At 36.2% G+C, this 26,434-nt stretch overlaps 1 pseudogene; it reads left to right on the plus strand.

Annotated features, from left to right (window-relative positions):
- Nucleotides 1-10,092: 10,092 nt before the first annotated feature.
- Nucleotides 10,093-10,950, plus strand: LOC111748401 (stromal membrane-associated protein 1-like; annotated as a pseudogene).
- The last annotated feature ends 15,484 nt before the right edge of the window (nucleotides 10,951-26,434 follow it).

Consider the following 26,434-nt stretch of genomic DNA (forward strand, 5'->3'; position numbering starts at 1 on the left):
TTTATCTGTGGAATCCTTACCTGGTTTTGGTACCAGGGATATGCCAGCTTCATAGAATGAGTTTGGGAATATTCTGTCCTTCTCTATGCTCTGCAATACCTTTAGTAGTAGAGGTGTTAACTCTTCTCTGAAAGTTTGGTAGAACTCTACTGTGAAGACATCCAGGCCAGGGCTTTTTTGTTGTTGTTGGGAGTTTTTTGATTACCTTTTCAATGTCTTCTTTTGTTATGGGTCTATTTAGTTGTTTTACCTCTGTTTGTGTTAGTTTAGGTAGGTAGTGTGTTTCTAGAAATTCATCCATTTCTTCTAGGTTTTCAAATTTGTTAGAGTGCAATTTTTCATAGTAATCTGATATGATTCTTTTAATTTCAGTTATGTCTGTTGTAATATCACCCATCTCATTTCTTATTTGGCTTATTTTCTTCCTCTCCTGTTTCTCTTTCATCAGTTTGGCCAATGGCTTATCAATTTTGTTGATTATTTTCAAAAAGCCAGCTTTTGGTCTTAAGTCTTTTATTTGTTTTTCTGTTTTCTATTTCATTCAGTTCTGCTCTAATTTTTATTATTTGTTTTCTTCTGGTGCCTGAAGGTTTCTTTTTTTGCTGAAGGTTTTCTTTTATTTGTTCAAGCTGTAAGGATAATTCTTTGATTTTGGCCCTTTCTTCTTTTTGCATATGTGCATTTATTGATATAAATTGACCTCTGAGCACTGCTTTCGCTATGTCCCAGAGGTTCTGATAGGAAGCGTTTTCATTTTCATTGGATTCTATGAATTTCTTTATTCCATCCTCAATGTCTTCTATAATCTAGTCTTTTTTGAGCAGGATATTGTTCAGTTTCCAAGTATTTGATTTCTTTTCCCTGCTTTTTCTATTATTGATTTCCACTTTTATGGCCTTATGTTCAGAGAAGATGCTTTGTAATATTTCAATGTTTTGGATTCTGCTAAGGCTTGCTTTATGACCTATTATGTGGTCTATTCTAGAGAATGTTCCATGTGCACTAGAAAAGAAAAGTGTACTTGATTGCTGTTGGATGGAGTGTTCTGTATATGTCTATGAAGTCAAGTTGGTTGATTGTGGCATTTAGATCTTCCATGTCTTTATTCAGCTTCTTTTTGGATGTCCTGTCCTTCACTGAAAGTGGTGTGTTGAAGTCTCCTGCTATTATTGTGGAGCTGTCTATCTCACTTTTCAATGCTGATAGAGTTTGTTTTATGTATCTTGCAGCCCTGTCATTCGGTGCATAAATATTTAATATGATTGTATCTTCTTGGTATATTGTCCGTTTAATCATTATATAATGTCTTTCCTTATCCTTTATGATGGATTTAACTTTAAAGTCTATTTTGTCAGAAGTTAATATTGCCACTCCTGCTCTTCTTTGATTGTTGTTTGCTTGATATACATTTTTCCATCCTTTGAGTTTTAGTTTGTTTGTGTCTCTAAGTCTAAGGTGTGTCTCTTGTAGGCAGCATATAGACAGATCTTGTTTTTTAATCCATTCTGCCACTCTCTGTTTCTTTATTGGTGCATTTAGTCCATTTACATTCAGTGTAATTGTGGATAGGTATGAATTTAGTGCTATCATTTTGATGTGTTTTTTTTGTGTGTTGTTGACAGTTTCTTTTTCCCACTTAATTGTATGTGCTGAGTAGATTATATATTGTCCTTTCCTCAAATTCATTGCTGTTGATTTTGTTTCCGGTGAGTCTCTATTTTTTTCTCATATTTTATTTTGATGTGTAGAATAGCTTGTCTCCTTTGCGGATACTTTATTATTTACCCCTATTTTTCTAAATTTAAACCTAACTTTTATTTCTTTGTATCTCCTTATCTTCCTCTCCATATGGGAGATCTATGACTATGTTTCTTAGTCCATCTTTATCATTTTAATGTTGTCTTCTTTACATAATAGCATCGCTGTTACCCTGTTTTGAGGTTTTTTTTTTTTTTTTTAATCTCGAATTATTTTTTTTGATTTCCCTCTCTGGGTTGCCTTCTGATTGCTCTGCCCGGTGTTCTTGTCTTGGGTTGATACCTGATACTATTGATTTTCTAACCAGAGAACTCCCTTTAATATTTCTTATAGCTTTAGTTTTGTTTTTATGAATTCCCTAAACTTCTGTTTATCTGGAAATATTCTAATTTCACCTTCATATTTGAGAGACAGTTTTGTTGGATATATGATTCTTGGCTGGCAATTTTTTTCCTTCAGTTTTTTATATAAGTCATCCCATTGCCTCTTGCCTGCATGGTTTCTGCCAAGTAGTCTGAGCTTATTCTTATTGGCTCTCCTTTGTAGGTGACTTTTCGTTTATCCCTAGCTGCTCTTAAAATTCTCTCTTTATCCTTGGTTTTGGCAAGTTTGATTATAATATGTCTTGGTGACTTTCTTTTAACATCTACCTTCTGTTGAGTTCAATGAGCATCTTGGATAGATATCTTCTCATCTTTCACAATATCAGGGAAGTTTTCTGCCATCAAATCTTCAACAATTTCCTCTGTATTTTCTATTATCCCTCCCTGTTCCAGTACTCCAATTACTTGTAGGTTATTTCTCTTGATAGAGTCCCATGTGATTCTTAATATTTCTTTTTCTTTTAATTCTATTATCTGATTTTTTTCAAATATATTAGTGCCAAGTGCTTTATCTTCACATTCAGAAATTCTGCCTTCTACTTGCTCAAATCTGCTTCTCTGACTTTCTACTGAGTTGTCTACTTCTGTAATTTTATTGTTAATCATCTGAATTTCTGATTGCTGTCTGTCTGTGGATTTTTCCAGCTTGTTAAATTTTTCATTATGTTCCTGAATGATCTTTTTCATTTCTTCAATTGCTTTATCTGTGTGGTCCTTGGCTTGTTCTGCATATTGTCTCATTTCCTTCCTGATGTCTTGAAGGGTCTTGTGTATTAATCTTTTGTATTTTGCCTCTGGTATTTCCAGGAAGGCACTTTCATCTAGAAGATCCCTTTTTTCTTTTTTTTTGAGAGCTTGTTGAGGCGATCATGGTGTGTTTCCTTATGTGACTTGAGACTGACTGCTGTCTCCAAGCCATCTATAAGTTATTGTATTAGTTTATTTTATGTTTGCTTACTGTGCCATAGCTTCTTGCTTTGTTTTGTTTTCATATGCCCAAATGGGTTGCTTCAGCAAGCCAGCTTGATTATTTTCCTCTTCGGAGCTTTGATGTCCTGTCCCCAGATGGCTAGAGCTGTTATCAGGTATATCAGTCTAGGAGTCCATTAACTCTTCTTCTATGAATTCAGGTGAGGTTTCCAGGTAGCTGATCATCAAGTGTGTGGTACAGGCTTTGTCCTACATTCTTAAAGGGGCAGGGGTAGCAGTAGGTACCAGTATCTGGTTGCAGCAGGAGGTCACACTCTGAACAAGGCAGGGGGCTGATAATCATCCCCCATGTGTCTCTGAGGAAAGTGTGTCCCTGTTCACTAGACCGTACAGGTGGGTAGGTTCTGCAGATGGACCATGGGCACCCAATGTTTTTGGTTGTAAGGATTGGGAGGTACCAGTTATCCTTGGACCCCTGTCATGGGTGGCTGGGTTACCTGAGTGGATCTACCAGTCCTTAGGCCCCTGATGTGGGTAGATGAGGATCCTGTTTAATAGGCAAATCAATGTCAAACATCAAACACCCACCTCTCCACTGCATGGGTGAAATGACTGGAGTCTGCCAACAAGGGCCTATTCTCCTGAAATAGGCCCACACAGGTCCATGCAGAGGAAAAGGTACTCAAAGTCCATGGACTGTTTATGCCTGGACAGGAGCTGCTTCTTTCCTGAGCTCCCCCAGTTAGTGGAGCTGGCAAATTATCTTTTCCTCCAATTGCAAATTATTCCTTCTCCAAGGCTGGGAGGATGGCTCTAGGTGCTCAAGAGGGCCTATCTTAGGCCAAGGGAAGTCAGCTGCTGAGGCTGGCTTGGATTTTGTTTTGGAGGGTTGTGGTAAAATATACTCAACTACTTAGATTTTGCCAAGAGCACCGTTCTTCTCTGGTTCTGGGAGTATGAGTAGGCTGTGTGGCTGGCTGCTTCTCCCCAAGTAAACTGCAGCTGAACGCTAGTACCAGTCTGCTGCCCCACTCCCAGAAATGGTGCCTGAGGGCTCCCCGTGCTTCAGGTCAGGTAACTCCTCTCTGCTTCTGAACCTTCTCTTCCTCCCACTGTCCCTCAGTTCATTTTCTAAGCTTGCTTTTGATGTTCAGTGCTCCTATCTTGTCATAAATATACTTGTTTCACTTGTTTTTTTGGGTCTTTGTTGTAAAGACGGCTTGCCAGAAGCATCTGTCTAATCTGCCATCTTGGCTCTACCACACAAAACTGAGATTCTTGTTTGTTTCAATTGCTCAGATTTGAAGTAATTTATTATGCAACAATACCTAACTAATGCAGGGTTTTATTCTCAACAATTTTGAAATTAAAAGTTATTGTTAACATAGGGAAGGCAGACAGACAAATAATAGTGATGCTAATCTCTGTGAGTGAATTGCCGTGTATTAACTGCAATCTTTAATTGATTTTCTTTCCTGAAATTAAATTATATGTTGAAATTTGTTGTAAAAATACTCTTTCAACAATTTTGGGCTGCGGCTTTGTAACAGAGATTTGAAAAATTATACTCTCCTTCTTGGCTCTAAATAACAGATTTTAACAAAGCTCCTATTATTTCCAGTTTTAAATGTAATAAAATATGGTTAATGTAATTTAAACTCCATGAACTTGTAGATCACATAAATACTGGTTTGTACTTGTCAATGTAACTGATAATTATAGTACATGCAAGTACATCATAATTTCTGTTTGAAAATTGAATGTATATATCCTTATACTAATAAAAAATGTGTCATGAGAAAATGATTACAATTTGGAATTAGCTTGCTGTAAATGTTTTCAAAATATTTCATCTGAAGTGCTACATGTAGCAATGAAATAGCTCCCAATCTTTTCTAGAATGAGGACATATTTTAATGTTAATAATTTATTGTGATAACAGTTATTATTTTATTTATTTAGCTTGTGAATCATGCTTAATGTGCAGATAGATTGCTGAATATCTTAGAATAACTCCATATTCCTCTTTAACCGTAGTAGTCCATAGTCAAGAGGTAAGCAATTACTGTTATTGTTGGAACTCTTCACAATCAGAAACTTGGAGTCTAGATTCAGCTTTACAGGAAAAAAAAAAAAATTAACTTATCTTGAAGAAGTCATTCAAACTTCCTTAGCCTTATTTGTTAAGCTTTGAAGAGAAAGTTGGACTGAGAATCTAAGTTTCCCTCTGGTAACATAATACCACACACAAAGAACTAGGTGAATTTTCTCCTACATGTTACACAAGGTTTCGTTTGAACATTACAGGTGTCACCCCAGCCTCCATCCCATTATGTAGCAGACATATGGCTGGATAGAATTTATTCTAACTCCAGTTCCTGGATTGGATTCTAAGCCAATCAGAGCAGTCCCATCTCCATCATCACAGAGATTTGTTCAGGAAGTTCTATTCTAAGCCAACGGGATGGAATTTCTCAGCTCGTCAGGTGTAACTCATCGGTATGTAGCTCAGAATTTGTTTCTAGGGATTTTGAAACACTTTCCCCTTCCGGACCAAGCAAAAAACAAATACAAAACCTATACCCATAGTAGCCATTTTGCCATGTTGAGGGATAAGATCCTGAGGAACTAAGCTGACAAACAGAGAAGAAAAAAGCCAAATATATATATATATATATATATATATATTGAAATTAGAGACCTAATCAAACCAAAACCCCACCCTATCACTAGATGTCTTAATCATTGAACCAATGAAATCCATTCACAGTTTAAGACAGATTTCGGTTTTATTCTTAAAAATATCTTAATTTTAAGATGGTTAATGTTAGAAAAAACAAAAGAAAAACTTCTTAAGCCTTTAAACTATAATACATAGGCAATTTATTAAATAATGTTTACCTAGAGTAAGTCTTAAGAAAATACAGTTGGCTTGTTAGATGACAAACTAATTTCTATGCAGAAATTACTATATGCTAGGATTTATCCTAAATATTTTCACCTGGATCCTTTTATTTTAAATTCTTAACAATATGTGAATTAGGCCTGAATTAACTAAAGATCATATGAGAGGCTAAATGACATCTAAAGTTAAATTGTTACTAAGCAGCAGGGCTTGGTTATGAATGAACATCTCTCCAGTTTCAAATTCTTCTTATTTTCACCATATCACAATTCCACAAAAGTAGTATTACAAATATCACCCATTGTACTTACAGGATGTTTGTATATGCATATGGAAAAATGTAAATGTGTGGGTGTGTGTTTGTGGACATATAGACTTGTTCACTTTACGAAAAGAGTTGTTGTTGTTAGGTACCATGGAGTTGGTTCCAACCCATAGAAATCCTATGTACAACAGAAGGAAACACTGCCCAGTCCTGCACCATCCTTATAATCACTTGCTATGCTTGAGACCACTATTGCATCCACTGTTGAAATCCGTCTTGTCTAGGGTCTTTCTATTTTTCACTGACTGTCTGCTTTGCCAGGCAAGATATACTTCTCCAGGGACTGGTCCCTCCTGATAACATGTTCAAGGTACGTGAGATGAAGTCTTGCCATCCCCACTTTAAGGAACATTCTGGTTGTATTTCTTCCAAGACTGATTTGTTTGTTCTTCTGGAATTCCATGATATATTCAATATTCTTCACCAACACCATAATTTGAAGGCATCAGTTCTTCTTTGGTCTTCCTTATTCATTATTCAGCTTTCTTTCGCATGCATATCCCCAGTGCCGTCGATATAGGCAATTGAAAATACCAGCTTGGGTCAGGTGCACTTTAGTCCTCAAAGTGACATCTTTGCTTTTTAACACTTTAAAGAGATTTTTTTCCAGCAGATTTGCCCATTGCAATACGTCATTTGATTTCTTGGCTGCCGCTTCCATGGGTGTTGAATGTGGATTCAAGTAAAATGAAATCTAATAGAGTAGGGCGTTCAATTTTTCTCTTAAAAAAGATGACACACATATTTTAATACATTCTTAGGAAAAAACAGGGGTAGATAGTAGGAAGGAACGTATTTTTATTAGTCTTTTGCTTGTGTCACCAACAGGATAAGTTACTGTCAGTGGAGTTATTTGATTCAAATAATTTCTTCAAAGACTATATCTCAGCAGTCACTTAGCTTGACTGCATTTGATGTTAAAAACCTTAAAGGTTACTAACCTTTTGTAATTGCTTTTAACCAGTTCCCCCCCGCTACATTTGTAATTGTCCATCATAGTCTCTCTCTCTTTAGTTCAGAGAAGTGATAATGATACTCCATCCTTCACCAGTTTTTATTTTCATAGTTTTCAATTTGCCTTCACATACATGTTATTGTTTATTATTTACAACAACCTATTTTTTTTTAGAGAGTTAAGTCAAATTTACCTTCCCTCTTTTTATGTCTGGGGGATAATATGCTTTGTGATAAGTATCACAAGCTGATAAATTTTAGATCCAATATTAGATTACAAATATAATTGGTTAAATTATGTCCCAATTAAGGATCTCCTATATCGAAGAATTACAGTTTATTCTAGATTACCGCCCCCCCACCCTTATAACTCTCCTTTCTCTCATTATATGTAAAATTTCCCGTATCAAAAAGCCACAATAAACATGGAGAACACTTCGAATTAGCCCCATTCTTCTACTGGTATGTTTGTAGGTCTCTGGTATGTCATGGAATGAAATAGCATTTCGAGTCATGAGTAAACAATTGAAATAAATACACTTCAAACAGCATGATTGGTATTTCAAACAATTGATAAAATCCAATTTCAACTTACATTTATTTAAAATGTAGGATATACATATTTAAAACCTCTAGAATAAAACAGTTCTTGATTATAACTGTAATATTAGTAACAACAATCACCTGTTTGTTTTTTTAAGTCTCAAGAGGGAATGTTTTTAGGATATCTGTTCAAGGACAATCTGCTTCTGTTCCACAAGAGCCCATGAACTCACAGTGCACCTTGTTTTTTAATGACTACTTAATTTTTAAAGAATTGTGACACTCTTCCATTAAGTTCCTGTTGCTTTCAGTTGTCTGTATAGCCAGGCAAAGACCCCAAAATCAATATGTAAAGAACTTCCTTTTAAGCCTATAATCGATAGTTGCCAATGATGAATAAACATTAATTATTAACAATGGATGTGGTTTAGGTTGTTTTACTTATGTCTGCTTTTAAAGCATTTGTAATGGATTGCTACTGTCAAGTCCATCCATTAAACAGTGTTCACTCTGCCGAAAGCATAGAGAAAGGTCAGAACTGTTGACAAAAGAAGTTTACTAATTCCAGGTTCCCACTCTTTGATTCAAAAATCTGCTGTCTGTAATACAATAAAAAACCTGACTTAAAGATGGATTTCTGCTGTTCTATTTGTAAAAGAGAAATATATTAGGATCACTACATGTATTCAGATTTTATTGCACTTGCAACAAATTCACAGTAAGAGCAAAATTTGCTGAAGATGAAACATATAAATTTTCCATGGAACATTCCCATTTAAGAATCAGGGAGCTATACTGAAAGAAATTAAAGTAAAGTCGAGATAAAAGCTTGGCACGAGGCAGCACAAAACAGCATGATGGCTTGAAAGGATTGTACACTAAATAATTCTGTTAGATGGGGATGTCTAAAAACCCAGAGGAGATATATGTGGAACAAAAGATTTAGACTGAAATTTATCCAAGATGTTAGGGCCATGAATGGAAAAAAGAACTTTGAGCTGGACTTACATTTCGAAACTAGAAATCCAAGTGGGAGAACAAAAGGTAGGCAAACAATAGGAAATCACTCAACACCTTAAGCTCATTTCATCAACACCTTAAGTTCATTTCATCCCCATGAAAGAAAATGGCTCAACAGTTTAACAACCAAATAAGAAATACAATATCTGGCAAGCATATAGATATTATTATCTTCTCCACAAATGGATGATAAAAGAGGTGGACTTACACTGAGCAAAACATGTCATGCAGGGATTAGTTACTCAAAGCACATTATCATGCTCCAATACATAGAAATCTTGAGGTTCATAAATCTGGGGTCAAGTTAGTGAATCTAGACTAATGGACACCAGTAAAGATACAGTAGCTGTGTGATGGTTAAGACTGTGTCAACTTGACTGGGTCATGATTGTCAATGTTTTGGTAGGCATATAATGTCGTGGTCACTTCCCTGTTGAGATTCAGTATGTGATCACCCCCAAGAAGGGATCTGCTGTGAGTAGCCAATCAGTCAAAAGGGAATTTCCTTGGGTGTGTGGCATGCATTGAATATAAGCAGACATTCTGGCAAGGCTTGAGGGCTTTTTGCTCATTCTGCATCTTGCAGCTGGCTCCTGTTCCTCTGACCTCCAGTTCTTGGGACTTAAGCTAGCAGCTTACTAGCAATCTTGCCTGCTAATCTTGGGATCCATTGATCTTTGCAGCCTGCGAGCAAGAGACCTGCTCTCTGACCTGCTAATCTTGGGTTCACCAGACCCTGCGATTACTTGAATCAGGAGAAGCCTCTATTGTGGCCCACAGACTTGGGACATTCCAGCCTCTACAACCATATGGGCCATTTTCTTGATATAAAACTCTCTCTCTCTATATATATACACTGTACTGGTTTTGCTTCCCTAGAGAATCCAGCCTAAGACAAGCTGGAATCCAAAAGATCTTGAAAGTAGTCCTGATAGTTTGCCCCTATGCACACAGTCTTGGTAGCTTATGATAGGAAATAGAGAACTGCTATCAAGTGGTAATAGAGTGTATGAAAGACAAGGGAAATGGCAAAGCAAGACTATTTCAAGAAGCCAGTCTTCTGGAGAATGCTTGAAGACCACAGGCAGATCAAACAGTGGAATTTTTCATGAAAGATAAATGTAAAAGAAGAAATACTACAGTAAAAACATTATAGTTATGGCTAGTGTTTCCTCCTCTAATACTCCTCTTCAGCATTTGGTATCCTCTCATCTTCAAGCTACTGTTTAGAAAAATGAATTGGAATAAGAAAAGAAAGAAAAAATAGAGGAAAGGAGTCAGAAAAGCCTGAAAACCACTTAAGAACTGAGAACCTAAAGAAGAAAAAACAGCAGCTATTGGAACTTAAAAAACAGTAACATCCCTGAAAAACACTACACGTGATTTTTCAGGACTTGAAAGACCTATCAAGGCATCTATGACCAATGAGAACATGACTAGAAGACCTTGAGTGATGATTTGGGAATCACTGAGATAATGACTTATAATTCCTTACAGGAACTGTTATGCCCCAGGTCAAGGGATGCCCCCTGTACCAGAAGCTCCCAACTGTCTGCACTAGTGTCTGGGGATCTGTATCTATTCACTGACTAAACTACAACACCAGAAGAATAAGCAAAGAAGCAACTTTCCAAAGACTCTGTCTTATTTCTGTATGGTACAGGAACTATTCAGCAGCAGGATATTCCTGATGAGTTTATGAGACTCCCAAAATACAGCATTTACCTTACAAGCACCAACTAATTTCAAGGTTTTCCATCAGTGGGTGTGCCTGTGCCTGCAGCTTCTAGATTAAAGAAAACGGGATGGGACAGAGTGCAACCACAATGGTGGACATACTCTTGCCCAGCAAGTTTATGGAAAACGTACAAACTGGTGTGATGCCATACCCTCAAAATGCTGTTGGGCCCCAAGCACAAATGGTGTGACAGATGGGTGCACCCTAGAGTATGTTTGGCCTGCGGCAAGTTCAGCAGTCTCAGTGGAGCTTCTCACAGAAGAATTGGTAGATATCTGACATGGGTATCAAACATTCAAACTCTGCAGTGGGTTTTGGCCAGCCCTCAAGCACAACAGCAGGATGGTCAGGAAGCTCATGGGATTAGACTCTTAGCACACAACTGCGGAAATAAAAACTGTAACACAAGTTTGATACAATATTATCCCCTGACATTCCTTGCTAAAAAGTGTCTAGTTTCCCCCTTTTATTCATGTTGCTTTTGTTTTTAAATGCTGAAGAGTTCATTTCCGACTTATAGTGACCCTTCGAGACAGAATAGAACTGCTCTATAGGATTTTCTAGGCTGTACTCTTCATGGAAGCAGATCACCAGGTCTTTCTTCCATGGAGCTGCTGGGCAATTTGAACTGTCAATCTTTTGGTTAGCAGCTGAGTGCTTCAACCATTGCATCACCTGGGCTCCTGGTTTACTCAAGTATATATTCTTTTTTTTTCCCCACACTCCTTCATAATAAGAATTGTCTGATTGACCATGTTGGCCTGTGCTGATTAAATTTGATGTTGGCAAAGCAGACTGAGAAATAATTTTATGTCAAAGGCAGCTTTGCTCATATTTCCCATGATATAATAAACCATATTCTTTGACAAGCTGCCAAGTTAACATACATAATGTTTTGCTCTCAATAAAATTATAGTTCTAATGTTTGCATATAAGGAAAGTAATTATTATGTTAGTAATCCCTTTAATATTACAAACCTCATCCTCAAGTTAGCCTGGAATCTTGTAAAAAGGTACTGTGTGATCAAATATTTAGCCATAAAAATAGAATGTAAATGTATGACTGAGCACTGTTTTCTAGTCTGTCAAAATACTTCTACTTCATCCTTCACTTCACTGTGCTATTGTTACATGTGTTAATACAGGAAGTGATTAATGAAAGGAAGATAAACTTGGATATGACTACAAAATTTAGTTTAGAGTGTTTAAATTTTTCAAATTTTATCTGCCTCTCTTGTAATTTGAATCTCTTCTTATTGGTCTAGTACCAACTTGAAGACCTTTCTCTGTACTACATGCAAACAGGGTAGTTACAACAAAGTCAATTTCAAATCTTGAAGGTATACGCAGGTTTATGACAGTAATTGCACTTACCTTTTATGGTGACTTGTTGTTGTTGTATGCCATCAAGTTGATTCCAACTCATAGAGATCCTACAGGACAGAGTAGAACTGCCCCATAGGGTTTTCTAAGGAGTGACTGGTAGATTTGAACTTCTGACCTTTTGGTTAGCAACCGGAGCTCTTAATCACTTCACCACCAGGGCTCCTTATGGTGCCTAGTATTGGCAAACGGTTATTTCCCTATATTAAGCAGATGAATCCATAAAAAAGAAGCACATTGTCACTAATTAATACTCCATCATATAATGGCTACCTTTTATATGTCAGCTTTTTACTAGTTTTCTTATGTATAAAGTATTATCTTTAATTCCTAAGAACACTTTGTAGAGAAAACATTATGGTACCATTTTTTCCACATGGGAAATCGAAGTTCAAAGATGTTTAATAACATGCCCAAGACATCAAAACCAAAAAAAAAAAAGAAATGCACACATAGCTACTGTCGCACCCTATCTGATCTGTAGTCTAACATTGGTGTCTTATGATGAGACACCTAAGCCGAAGATTAGACTGAGAATGAAATGTTACTTAGGTCTTATACTTTGTCCAATCTGTAACAGTTGATTAGCATAAATATATTATCCTTATAGGCTTCTAGGCACTTGCTAGTTTTCTGGAATAAAGTGAGACCTCCACTTACAAATATTTACTGAAAAAAACATAACAGAAACATGTATTGAGGAATCTAAGATTTAAAAAAATGGGTAAGTAAAAATGCAACAGATCTTTTCTCACTCTTATCACAATTTTTAAGAGTTCATATGTACAACTATTTAAAAATAATGGATTCCAATATGGTTCTTTTTCATATAATTACATACTTGTACTTGTTTTCTTTCTTATTTATCTGAATAAAAATGTTGAGTTGTCTGAAGGTATTTAAATAAAAATTTACCAGCAAAATTAAAAAGCTTCAATGTCACATTTCTTCTGTCCTAAATGGTCTATGTAATTAAACTTCTTGAATATAGACAGCTCAGTGCTTCCCTTGGATTTTATCAAACTTAGTCCAAATCAGATATCTTGAGAAGTTGGTGAGTTTAAAAACTGAAAAATCTCAGTTTATTGTATGTGGGATTTGCCCACTTAAGTACCTATGGAAGGAAGAATGAGGTCTAATCAAGATAAAACATCAGATAATTTATCTAGGAGAAACCCGGCTTTCAAATGGTTTTACTATAAACTTTGCTTATTTCATTAGCCTTTAGCCTTTATGTATAACACAGTTTATCTCCAAACACTGCAAAAAAACAAAACCTAATATCCTGATAAAATCACATCGAAGCTGTAGTTTGAAACGTCTCTGTTATATAGAATTTAGTTTGAAGGTTAAATCATTGCTCAATTTCTCCAAGATTAGAGATCTAAAAATGTTTGCTTTCTCAAAGTAGAGAATAAAGTGCTTTACTCTTTACCTTTGGGAATATTCAGCATTTAACAGGAGAGAACAAGTATTAAAAAGACTGAGAGTGTCTTATCTGAACCTTTTCTTTGCTGTTAGATGCTTTTTTGCCATAAACTGAAACGGTTCTACAAGGCTCAATACCCCATCAGTCTAACAAAACCAAACATGTTAAGACTCATCTAACCCATTTCTTAGAATTAAAAGACTTTTGAAACATGCTTTAAATTGATATAAACATCTTAATTGTTGTAAATTAAATAAATACGGAAACTAGTTATTGTCTTTGAGACACAAATGACAACAAAATTATGTTACTTTTAGAAAGGAAATTAAAACCATCTAGCTGTAAAGTTGGAAACCTGGGTGGCTCAGTGGTAAAGAGCTATGGCTACCAACCAAAAGGTTGGCAGTTCGAATCCACCAGGCATTCCTTGGAAACTGTGTGGGGCAGTTCTACTCTGTCCTATAGGGTCGCTATGAGTTGGAATTTACTCGACAGCAGCAGGTTTGTTTTTTTTTTTTTAATTGATCTATTTACCAACACACTATCCCCTATGTCATTGCCATTATTTAAATTTTAAAGAGGCGGTTACAATGTAGCCTCTTATAGTCTTTTGGAATTAATTCAGTAATTTGAAATAACTTTGTAATGAAGAGATACAGGGGAACAAACCTGATACTTAGAGTGAAAGTTCACATTTGTTAGGGAAATGAAAAATATGTAAGTGAAAACTTTTGTAGGGTGTATATTTCTAATGACAGTTATTGAAATTAATTACTTAAAAATAGTACATTACAGAAAACAAACATGTTTTCTCACCTTTTCTACTCAGGCATGGCAGTTTCATTTTTTTTTTTTTCTCTTTTGACTAGGAAAACTTCAAATACATTTAAATTGTCTCAGATTATTCTCTGGTTGTCTTACAAACTATTTTATTTTCCCTCCATCTCTTAGGATATTGATTTCTTTTTTCCCTATATTTACTTGGTACATAAAATGTGTTGGCATTACAGTAAGACCTTAATTCTTACTGCATAAACAGATGAATCAATAAAACTTTCTTCTTCCAAGGAATGTAAACATAGCCCAGAGAGGCTATAAATAGTTAAAAGTAAAATTGGTGAATACATTTATGACAATAACAAGAATAGCAAAATCTTCTTGAGGAAGTAGTCATTGAATTTCAATATATTTTGCATTACCAGAAGTTTGTGGGAAGTGAAAAATAGGACCCCCTGCACGTGGTCTTTAGAAAGAGATGGTGAAACAAATTGATTTCATGTATAAAAAATAAACAGACTCTGGTGGTGCAGTGGTAAAGAGCTCGGCTGCTAACCAAAAGGTCGGCAATTCTAACCCACCAGCTGCTCCTTGGAAACCCTCTAGAACAGTTCTACTCTGTCCTGCAGGGTTGCTGTAAGTCAGAATTGATTCAGTGACAACAGGTTTGGTTTTGACATGAGAAATAAACAGTAATGGAAAAGTAGATAAAATAGAGAAATGGGGGAGGGAAGCATCATAAGTAAAGGTCAAACAATAACCTGGCAAAGGCATACACCCTAATTCTGGCTACAAAGTAATCCTCAGTATTGGAGGTCTATGGCTGGAGGACTTTTAAATATGGACATGTAATATTATGTTTAAGTTCTCTTGTGGGACACCATGACAGACACCCACCTGCAATACACACACAAATCTCACCTTACTTAACTTCTTCAATCATCCTATCCTCAGTGAACTTGGATGTGTACACTATTTTTGAATTAGTGGTAATTTAGGTAATTAAAAAAGGGACTCTTCTGTATTTCTATTTGCAGAGGTAGTAACAAGGAAACAACATTAAATCATATATATATTTATAATATATGGAAACTGGTGAGGAAAAAGGAGAGGAGATTTGGGTAAGACATAACCATTAAACAATAAAAAAAAAGCAATAAGACTCCCAAAATTACCAGAATTTGGATAAGGCATAGGGCTTTATGATTAGATTTGTTGAGTTTCTTGTTGTTGCTGTTAGGTGCCATTAAGTTAATTTCAACTCATAGAGAGGATATGTACTACAGAACAAAACTACAGAAACTACCACAGTCCTGCGCCATCCTCACATTCATTGTTATGCTTAATACCATTGTTGTAGCCTCTGTGTCAATCCATCTTGATGATGGTCTTCCTCTTTTTTGCTAACCTTATACTTCACCAAGCATGATGCCCTTCTCCAGGGACCAATTCCGCCTGATAAAATGTCCAAAGAATGTAGTTGAGTTCCTAGAAAATACTTTTAAATTAATTTGTCCTCCCAAGTTCTGTAATATGCCCAAAATAAAGCTAATCATATTTTTTCTGCTTCTCTTACTGTATTTATGTTTTTTCCACAGTAGTAACTGGGGTCCAAAAAATCTTTAACAAGCTGACACTTTTGGTTCCAAAGCTATTAAGTGAGGGAGGCATAGTTTTATAAGCCAATTACCCATGATTAGGCAGCAATAGCTCTCAGTGGACAGTTTATCTTAGAAAGGTCTGTGAGCATGACGGCATTCTGATTCTTGCTCTGAGCAGAGCATCAAAGAGCTATAGAAAAATATCAAATGGTCTATGTGTAATTGGAATCTCAGAAACAAGCAAACAAAGAAAAAAAAAAAAAAAACAATGCAGTCGAGTTGATTCCAACTCATTCCAGAAGGAGAAGAAAAAGAGAGCAGAGTGGGAAAACATTTTAAGGTACAGTGGTCAAGAATTTTTTTTTTTTAATTATTAAATCCACCAAGTGATTGATGAAACTTTAAAACAAAATGATAAATACTAAAAAACAAAATAAATCAAGCAAACAAGACACCTAGACGTAATATATTGGTATTTCTGAAAATTCAACATAAAAAGAAAACTTTGGAGGCTGCCAGGAAAAAAAGAATGTTGCCTTCAGTGCAACAAAGGAAAAAAAAATACAGCTGACTTCTCGTCAGAAGCCATGCATAAAAGAAAATATTGGAGTGATAGGTTGAATATACTTAAAGGGGGCGGGGGGGGGGCTGTGATCAAAAAATTATATACCCAGCCAAAATATTCTTTAAAAGACTGCTCATGCAAATAAAATTTGAGGGACCTAATTTTCACTATATGTATTTTATAAGAAATATTAATTAAGCAAACCAGATAATTCTGGTTTATGGTGTTGAGTTTTTCTACATCCTTGCTCATTTTATGTGTAGCTTCTCTATCAATTGTTGACAAAGGGGGTTTAAGTCTCCATTTTGTAATTGTGGATTTATCTATTTCTCCAGTTCTATCAGTTTTGCTTCATGGGTAGTGGAAACAGTTCATGTGCTCACCGCTAACCAAAAGGTTGGCAGTTTGAGTACACCCAGAGGTACCTTGTAAGAAAGGATTGGTGATCTGCTTCTGAAAAATCAGCCATTAAAATCCTGTGGAGCACAGCTCTCAATGCCAACTAGTACTGGTTATTGTTTGTACATGTACATATTATTATGATATATATATATCATCTGTGTTGAGTTAATCTTTTATTATTCTATGTGATTACATTCTACCATACATGTAATGTGCCTCTCTCTCCCTGGTGAATTTTCTTGATCTGAATTCTACTTTATTTGATATTAATATAGCCACCCCTGCTTTCTTTTGATTAATATTTACGTGGTCTATCTATTCCATGATTTTACTTGCAACTTCTCTATATTTTGATATTTGTAGTGAGTTTCTTATACACAAGATACAGCTGTGTCATTTTTTAAATCCACTCTGTCAATCTCTGCCTTGTAATTGGCATATCAAGACCTCGTGGTGTAGTGGTTCAGAGCTACAGCTGCTAACCAAAAGGTTGGCTGTTCAAATCCACCAGGCACTCCTTGGAAACTGTATGGAGCAGTTCTACTTTGTTGTATAGAGTCACTAGAAGTTGGGATTGACTAGACAGCAATGGGTTTTTCTTTTTAAAGTCTGCCATTTTTTTATTAGTTTTGTTTTCATCTTGTTCTCTCTGTTTTGAAATTTTTTGACTTACTTGTTCTGCTTTTCTGCGGGCTACTTGAACATTTTTGAAATTCTGTTTTATCTGTAGTTTTTTTTTTTTAAGGATATCCCTTTGTATAACATTTTGCATGATCATCTATCTGTTACATGATACATAATTTATCACTGTCAATTGGTGTCAGCATTTCACCAGCTCATGTATAGAAACCTTCTCTTCAGTTTCCTGCACTCTCCTCTCCTTATAATTGTCTTAAATATTATCTCTGGGTATATTGAGAATCATTTCAGAGCATATTAGAATATTTGCTTCAATCATTTATACATAGTTTAGAATACTAAAGGGAATTCTATTGTTTTCATCCATAACTTTGCCCTTTCCTTTGTTCTTTCCTCCTTTGTGATATTCCAAGATTCTTTTTTTTATCTTTTTTTATTCTGTTTCAAGAAATATTGTAGCCATTTTATTAGGTTAGATATGCTGACAACAATTTATCTTTATCTTAGTTTTTCTTTATCTGACACTTCCTTGATTTTTTTCTTCATTTCTGAATGATACCTCCCTGGGTATGGAATTCTAGGTTGACATTTCTTTCAGCACTTGGAAACTGGTGTGTAACTTCCTTCTGATTTCTGTGGTTTCATATGAGAATCCAGGTGTCTTCAAATTGCTTTTCCATTATATGTAAAGTGCCATTCCTCACTCAGTATTTTCAAGCTTTTTTTCTTCCTCTCCCATTTTTCAGACATTTGACTATGAACTATCATCTTGTGATTTTCCTTGAGTTTATTTTGTTTCTGGGGTTTGCTCAGCTATTTGAATTTGTAAGATTTTGCTTTTTACCAAATTTTGGACTTTTCCACCATTATTTCTTCAATACATTTTCAGCTCCACCTCTTCCCCCTCTATTTCTGGGACTCTGATGACAAATATCTCAGGTGATTTGTTATAGTCCCACCTGTTCCTTTTTATATTTTAGTCTATTTTTTACTTATTGCTGTTTAGATCAGATAGTTTCTATTTTAGTTTTCTCAGCTTCACTGATTCTTTCCACTGTATCCCTTCTGTTAATGACCCTATCCATTGACTTATTTTTTATTTGGGTTATTAACTTTTTTAGCTCTAAAATTTATGGGTGCAGACCACCAGGTCTTTTCTCCTGTAGAGCCACTTATGGGTTAGAATCATTGACCTTTTGATTAGCAGTTGAGTGCTTTAACCATTGCATCACTAGGGTTCCTAGCTCTTCATTAGGTACAAAACAACATGGATGAATCACAGAGAATTACGCCAAGTGAAAAAATCAGACAAAAAAAGTATTTACAGTATCGTTCCATTTATATAAAATTATGGAAAAAATAAACAAATCTATAATGACCGAAAGCAGATAAGTGATTGCTAGGTGGTTGGGGTACGCAAAAATTAGGGATTACAGAGGGGTATGTAAGCTAAAATTGAGAAGCTGGCAGTGAATGGTATCATCCAGAGTCAGAAGATTATAATATCTAGAGCAGTAGAACTATTTCAAAAATTGGTAAAGATGGACTAGTTAAAGAAATTATTTTTTTTTTAGTTTAGAAATTGCATTAGCTATGGTGTCTGACAACTACACAAAATTAGATAATAATCAAATGTTCTACTGTAGATACCTGTTCAGGTATCCATGTATTGAGGTATTCTTTCATATACACATACTGTTTATTTGTTTCTGAATAAAACAAAGGCTTACATGTCTTGGATAAAATCTTTTAAGAGACATCTGGTTTGTACAGCAAGAAGAATTCCCATAGCACAACCCCTGAAATTGTAGACATGTGACTTATAACTAATCAGTGTGGTAGATCCATATTTAAACCAGCTTACTAGTGACCCAGAACGCTATTAGAGCTAACACTGTATAACAGTGTCTTAACTTTCTTAAATCTCTTTGGAAGTAAGGTGTTGTCCAGTGTCCATTAATTTTAATTATTCCTGACTAAATAGCTCTATTGAAAAGTACATTAAAATTATCCACCAAAATTAGTCTCTGGGAATTCCTGTAGATTTTCTTTTCATACTTTTCATCATCCTGTATCATATTGGCTAATTGAAACTTACTCTATTTGTTTCACTTTAGAGATAGAATTTTTGTCCTTTGTTCAGTTTTGTTTTCTTCTCTGTAATTCATGCATGAACAAAAATCAAAATGACAATTGTCTGCAAAGAGTATGAAAGACTGTTGGATGCTTTGTGGCAGATATTTTGTCAAAGTGAAAGGCTTTTCCAGCAACACAGTTCCCTGTCATCTTTGGATGTGACACTCTGTGTCTAGTACTTAGATTCCAGCAAGTGCTGCACTATCAGATGTGCTTTGCTTCTCCGTTAGACATCAAGTTTTAAGTTTCAGTAGCTTTCCTCAACAAAATAGCAGGGCTGCCTTATAATTCCCCACATTTAATAAATGTATAAAACATAGAAGAAATTAAGATTTATAGTGCACAGTTTCTGATTCCTAAATTTAGTTATCCTAGATGTGAATCCCAGGAGCTAAAATCAGGCAGAGATGCATTGTGAGAGTAGAGATTGATTATATGATTATATTTCTAAATTTCATTACTACTCTTTGTAAGGATTAATCAGGAATCTGGGAAGAAAAAAAACAAAAATTCTGAAAAACATATTTGTATTATCTGAGTATATAAATATGTATATTCCCTTGCTTCCTTCACAAAAAAAAACTTCAGTTAAATTAAGTAAACATGGTGAGTTTTCCATATTTCTGTCAGCATACGTTGAGAAAAAATTTCTCTAAAATCTGGTCAATAAATATGTGTTAAACACATGCTATGTGCAGTGCACTATTTACCCATTTAATGCTTCGCTTCTGCGTATTAGTAACTTTAATTTAAAATGTTGCAACTTGGCTCACTACCGAACATTTGTTTCCATTGCTTTCTTTAAGTAAAATACTCAGGTTTACTCACCACCTTCCCCCTTCGTGTATCCTTTACTGTAGTTTCTAAAACTTCTGTGCTTGAAAGTCCATGAATAAGCCATGTTATTTTATTCATTCATGGTTTCCGTATGCTTTACCTCACAGCTAGCTAGAAATGCATTCAGATCTCATCCTGTGCACTTCTTCACCCACCTACCATCTCCTCCTATAGACCTCCTGTAGGTCTGTGTTGAGAAAAATGTTGTGTCCCATCTACACACAGTGCAATAGAGTTTTGTAACTTATTTAATGCTGGAAGGAAGAAAAGCAGCACTTGAGGGTACATTCACAGAGCCTGTGTGACTAAGGGTAAGATAGAGGTTCCAGAGCTTTGAAGTTATATGATTTTGGTTTATGATCCTGCACCTATGATTTACTCATGTGTGACTCGAGCTAAGCTAGTTGTATTACTTGTACCTTGGTTTCCTTACCTACTGAATACAGTTAATAATGCAAAAAAGGTTGAGTCTAGAGATAAGGAGAGAACTCCTGCATGGAAAACACATAGCGTAGTGCTTAATATGTGGTAAACTCAAATTTATATACGTGTGTTTGTGTGTGTGTGTGTGTGTGTGTGTGTGTGTATCTATTCATATTTATGCCTATTCCAAAGAAAAGTGACCCAAAGGAATGCCGAACTTTTTGGACAATATCATTAATATCACATGCAAATTAAATTTTGCTAAGATTATTCAAAAGCTTTTGCAGCAGTACGTGGACACAGAACTGCCAGAAATACAAGGCGGGTTCAGAAAAAGACATAGAACAAGGAACATTATTGCTGATGTCAGATGGATCCTGGCTGAAAGCAGAGAATAACAGGAGAATGTTTACCTGTGTTTTATTGACTATGCAAAGGCATTCAGCTGTGTGGATCATAACAAATTATGGATAACATTGCAAAGAATGGGAATTCCAGAACACTTACTTGTGCTCATGAGGAACTTGTGCATAGATCAAGAGGCAGTTGTTCAAACAGAACAAGGGGTTTAAAGTGGTTTAAAGTCAGGAAAGGTGTGCTTCAGGGTTGTAACCTTTCACCATACTTATTTAACCTGAGCAAATAATCTGAAAAGACAAACTATGTGAAGAAGAATGGGGCATTAGGACTGGAGGAAGACTCATTAATAACATGCGTTATGCAGATAATGCTGCCTTGCTTGTTGAAAGTGAAGAGCACTTGAAAAACTTACTCATGAAGATCACAGACCACAGCCTTCAATATGGATTATACTTCAACATAAAAAAAAAAAAAAAAGAAAGAAAACAAAAATCCTCACAACTGGGCCAATAAACAACAGCATGATAAATGGAGAAAAGATTGAAATTGTCAAGGGTTTCATTTTACTTGGATCCACAATCAACACCCTTGGAAGCAACAGTCAAGAAATCAAATAACACATTGCATTGGATAATTCTGCTGCAAAAGACCTCTTTAAAGTGTTAAAAAAAAAAAAAAAAAAAGTCACCTTGAAGGTTAACGTGAGCCTGGCCCAAGCCTTGGTGTTTTCAGTAGCCTCATATGCATATGAAAACTGGGCAATGAATAAGGAAGACCAAAGAAGAATTGATGCCTTTGAATTATGGTGTTGGCAAAGAATATTGAATATACCACGGACTGCTAGAATCACGAACAAGTCTGTGCTGGAAGAAGTACAGCCAGAATGCTCCTTAAAAGCAAGGATTGTGAGACTTCATCTCACATATTTTGGACATGTTGTCAGGAGGGATCAGTCCCTGGAGAAGGATATAATGCTTGGTAAAGTAGGGGGTCAGTGAAAAAGAAGACCCTCAATGAGATGGATTGATACAGTTGCTGCAATAATGGGCTCAAGCATAGCAATGATTGTGAGAATGGTGCAGGACTGGTATTGTGTTGTTGTACCATAGTCAGAACCTACTCAATGGCACCTAATAATGACATATGTATATATAGAGAGAGAGACCTGTGAGAGCCAGAACTCAATGGGACTGGCTTGCGTTTATGGATCGCTCAGGTTTCTCGTTTTAACAAGGTGCAGTCTCACCACTTTTCTATCACTCTCTGTTAGTGAAAAATATTTGAGATTTCCTCTCTGCCAGGTTTCCACCACATGCAGTGTCTTAGTCAACTACTGCTGCTGTAACAGAAATACCACAAGTGGATGGCTTTAACAAACAAAAGTTTATTTGCTTACAGCCTAGTAGAAGTTCAAATTTAGGGTGTCAGCTCCAGAGGAAGGCTTTCTTTCTCTACCAGCTCTGGAGGAAGGTTTTTGTCATCAGCCTTACCCTAGACTAGGAACATCTCTGAGCAGGAACTCTGGGTCCAAAGGACAAGCTCTTTTCCTAGCACTGCTTTCTTGATGGTATGAGTTCCCCTTCTCTGCTTACTTCCCTTTCCTTTTATCTCTTGTAAGATAAAAGGTGGTGCAGGCCACACCCCAGGAAAACTCCCTGTACATTGGATAAGGGATGTGACCTGAACAAGGGTGTTACATCCTACCCTAATCCTCTTTAACAGAATCTAATCTTGCCTCATTAACCACAAGCAGAGATTAGGATTTACAACACAGGAAAATCATGGCCTAACCAAGTTGACACATATTTTGGGGGGACACAACTGAAGTCATGACATACAGGTTCCAGCTTTCATAGGTTTTCTGTGTGTATATACTGTTAGCCTCCTATTTATGATGTGGTTCCATTCTGATGACTCCATTTTAAATTGAATACCTTTTTTTTTTAAGTTATTATTATTGCCTTTTATTATCAGTATCTTTAGAAATCCAAACTTTGAACATCTGGGTGTGAACACCTGAGAAAAAAAACATCAGAAAATTACATGCTGTAACATTGTATGTAGTATGCAACAATGTTAGTATATTCCTAACAATAAGATGCACACAAAAAAAAAAACCAGACCAATGGTCTTAAGTACAGTTTGTCATAATTCAAATGCATTGTAACTCGAGGACTACCTGTGTGTGTGTGTATACACACACACACACATATATATATACATACAGATGATGCCGTTTTTATGACTACTGACTGATCATCCAGGCACTATATGTCATTCCACTGTCCTTTTGGAGCATTTTGAGCATGACTCATAAACACGCATCCTACTCTGTGGAATATATATCAAGTTATGCATTTCTACCATGACACTCTGAACTTCTCTCAGGTAAAGTCTGAATCTTGTTCATTTGTATATTTCCAGCATCTATTTCAGTGAAGAACATGAGAAACACTTAATGAATCTTGAATAATTGACTAAACGATCTAACAAAACAACAACTTAATATACCCCTGAAACTCTTGAACTCATTCAAATCCTTCCTCTCTCACAGCATTTTCCCATCATGCACTTCTTCCAAAATGTATCTCTCCTCCCCTCAATAGCAGTACTTATTATAGATTTTCCTTGTAATATAAAATTCATAGTTCATTATAAATATGTTTATTTTTCCATTAAAGTGAAAACCTAGGAGACAGAAACTCCAGATTATTCAACTTTGTGTCTTACACAGAGCAGATATTCAATGAAGGAGAAATCGTTTGAAAAAAATAACTATGATGCAAACAGGGCTTTGAACTGGTTCCAAGTGGTTCAGTCATGGCTGAGGAAATTAAAATTTGGAAGATCTGGAACCATAACCAGAATAGGAAAAATTACAGATAGAAGCTCTGGAATGGGAAGCTCAGAAGAGGCATAGTAAGCCCTTTCAAGAGCCTGATTCATGAGATTGGATTATTGCCAGGACTGAGGAGAGTGACACACGTGCAAAGTGGCATGGTTGGCTGCCATCCCTGAGTGAAGCACTGCTCTTTTTGACCACACAAAATCTGATGGGCAAGAGATTTTGTTGCTATGCCACGTGTACACTGCCCTTGTTTCCTAAGAAGGCGATTAAGTTTCTAGCAGGGCTTTGACCTGTAGTTTTTCCCATTTTGATTATGTTTCCAGTTCACTCAAATTTTAAAAATTTAGGTCTGCTCTGTTGTTGCTTTCTTGGCTATGATTGAAAGAAGAAAATCTGTTTCAAAGCCCTGGATGCAAAGCAGAATTAAATGTGTGTGTTATTTAAAAAAAAAAAAAAAAAGTTAGGAAGGAAGAAAAAGAAAGAAAGCAAGAGAGACAAAGAGGAAGGGATGAAAGAAGGAAAGAAGGAAGAGAACAGTACAGCTTTGACAGCTGAAATGGAGATAGCTTATTCTCTTTGACGAGTTGCATTATTGTAATAATGATGTCTTATTTTTCAAAGCATATTTATTATGATTTATATTAAAAAAAAACTCTCTAGCATCAGGTTAACATTTGGTTGAAGAAAACGAGTAAAATGTGATTGTCCCATCTCTTACTCCAATTTCTTTCTCAGAAGTGAGTGTAATAATAATAATACCCCCAAATCAAATCCATCACTGCCAAGTTGATTCTGACTCATAGCAACCCTATAAGACAGGGTAGAACTGCCCCACAGGGTTTCCAAGGCTGTAATCTTTATGGAAACAGGTTGCCACATCTTTCTCTCCTGGAGCTCCTGATGAGTTCAAACTGATTACCTTTCAGTTAGCAGCCAAGCGCTTAACTACTGTACAACCAGGGCTCCATGTCGCACTAACCAGAGCTCCTTACATACATATATACTCAGGGTATATACCTGAGGGTACAATTGCTGCATCACAGAGTATGCATACAGGAATTGTAACAATTTACAAACCTACCCACAAAGTATTTGATTTCCAGTCACATTACATCTTCACCCTTCACCAAAACTTTGTTTCTAATTTTCTTTTTTTTACTTTTAGTTTAGACAATTTGGTGGGTATACAGAGGTAAATAATTTGTTTATAACTAATGATGTAGAATACATTTTTGTATGCTTGTAATTTTAATATCTTCTATTGAAAGGCATTTTTAAAAATTATTTCCCATTTTTATATTGATTTGTCTCTTTTTTTCTCATTGATCTGTAACAATCTTTTTTTTTTTAATTTTTATTGTGCTTTTAGTGAAAGTTTACAAATCAGGTCAGTCTCTCACACAAAAACTTATATACACCTTGCTACATACTCCCAGTTTCTCTCCCCCTAATGAGACAGCCCGCTCCCTCCCTCCACTCTCTCTTTTTGTGTCCATTCTGCTGGCTTCTAACCCCCTCTACCCTCTCATCTCCCCTCCTGACAGGAGATGCCAACATAGTCTCAAGTATCCACCTGAGCCAAGAAGCTGACTCCTCACCAGCATCCCTCTTCATCCCTTTGTCCAGTCCAATTCATGTCTGAAGAGTTGGCTTTGGGAATGACTCCTGTCCTGGGCCAACAGAAGGTCTAGGGGCCATGACCATCGGGGTCCTTCTAGTCTCAGTCAGACCATTAAGTCTGGTCTTTTTATGAGAATTTGGGGTCTGCATCCCACTGCTCTCCTGCTCCCTCAGGGGTTCTCTGTTGTGTTCCCTGTCAGGGCACTCATTGGTTGTAGCCAGGCGCCATCTAGTTCTTCTGGTCTCAGGATGATGTAGTCTCTGGTTTATGTGGCTTTTTCTGTCTCTTGGGCTCATAATTACCTTGTGTCCTTGCTGTTCTTCATTCTCCTTTGATCCAGGTGGGTGAGGCTCATTGATGCACCTTAGATGGCTGCTTGCTACCATTTAAGACCCCAGACGCCACTCTCCAAAGTGGGATGAAGGATGTTGTCTTAAGAGATTTAATTATGCCAAATGACTTAGATGTCCCCTGAAACCATGGTCCCCAAACCCCTGCCCCTACTACGCTGGCTTTCAAATCATTTTATTTTCTCAGGAAACTTGTTTGCTTTTGGTTTAGGCCAGTTGTGCTGACCTCCCCTATATTGTGTGTTGTCTTTCCATTCACCTAAAGTGGTTCTTCTCTACTATCTAATTAGTGAATACCCCCTCTCACCCCCTCTCCCTCCCCTCTCTCTTAACAATCAAAGAATATTTTCTTCTCTGGTTAAACTCTTTCTCGAGTTCTTATAATAGTGGTCTTATACAATATTTGTCCTTTTGCAACTAATTTCACTCAGCATAATGCCTTCCAGATTCCTCCATGTTATGAAATGTTTCACAGATTCATCACTGTTCTTTATCAATGTGTAGTAT

This window comes from Loxodonta africana, chromosome 4, assembly GCF_030014295.1.
Source record: "Loxodonta africana isolate mLoxAfr1 chromosome 4, mLoxAfr1.hap2, whole genome shotgun sequence".
NCBI lineage: Eukaryota > Metazoa > Chordata > Mammalia > Proboscidea > Elephantidae > Loxodonta > Loxodonta africana.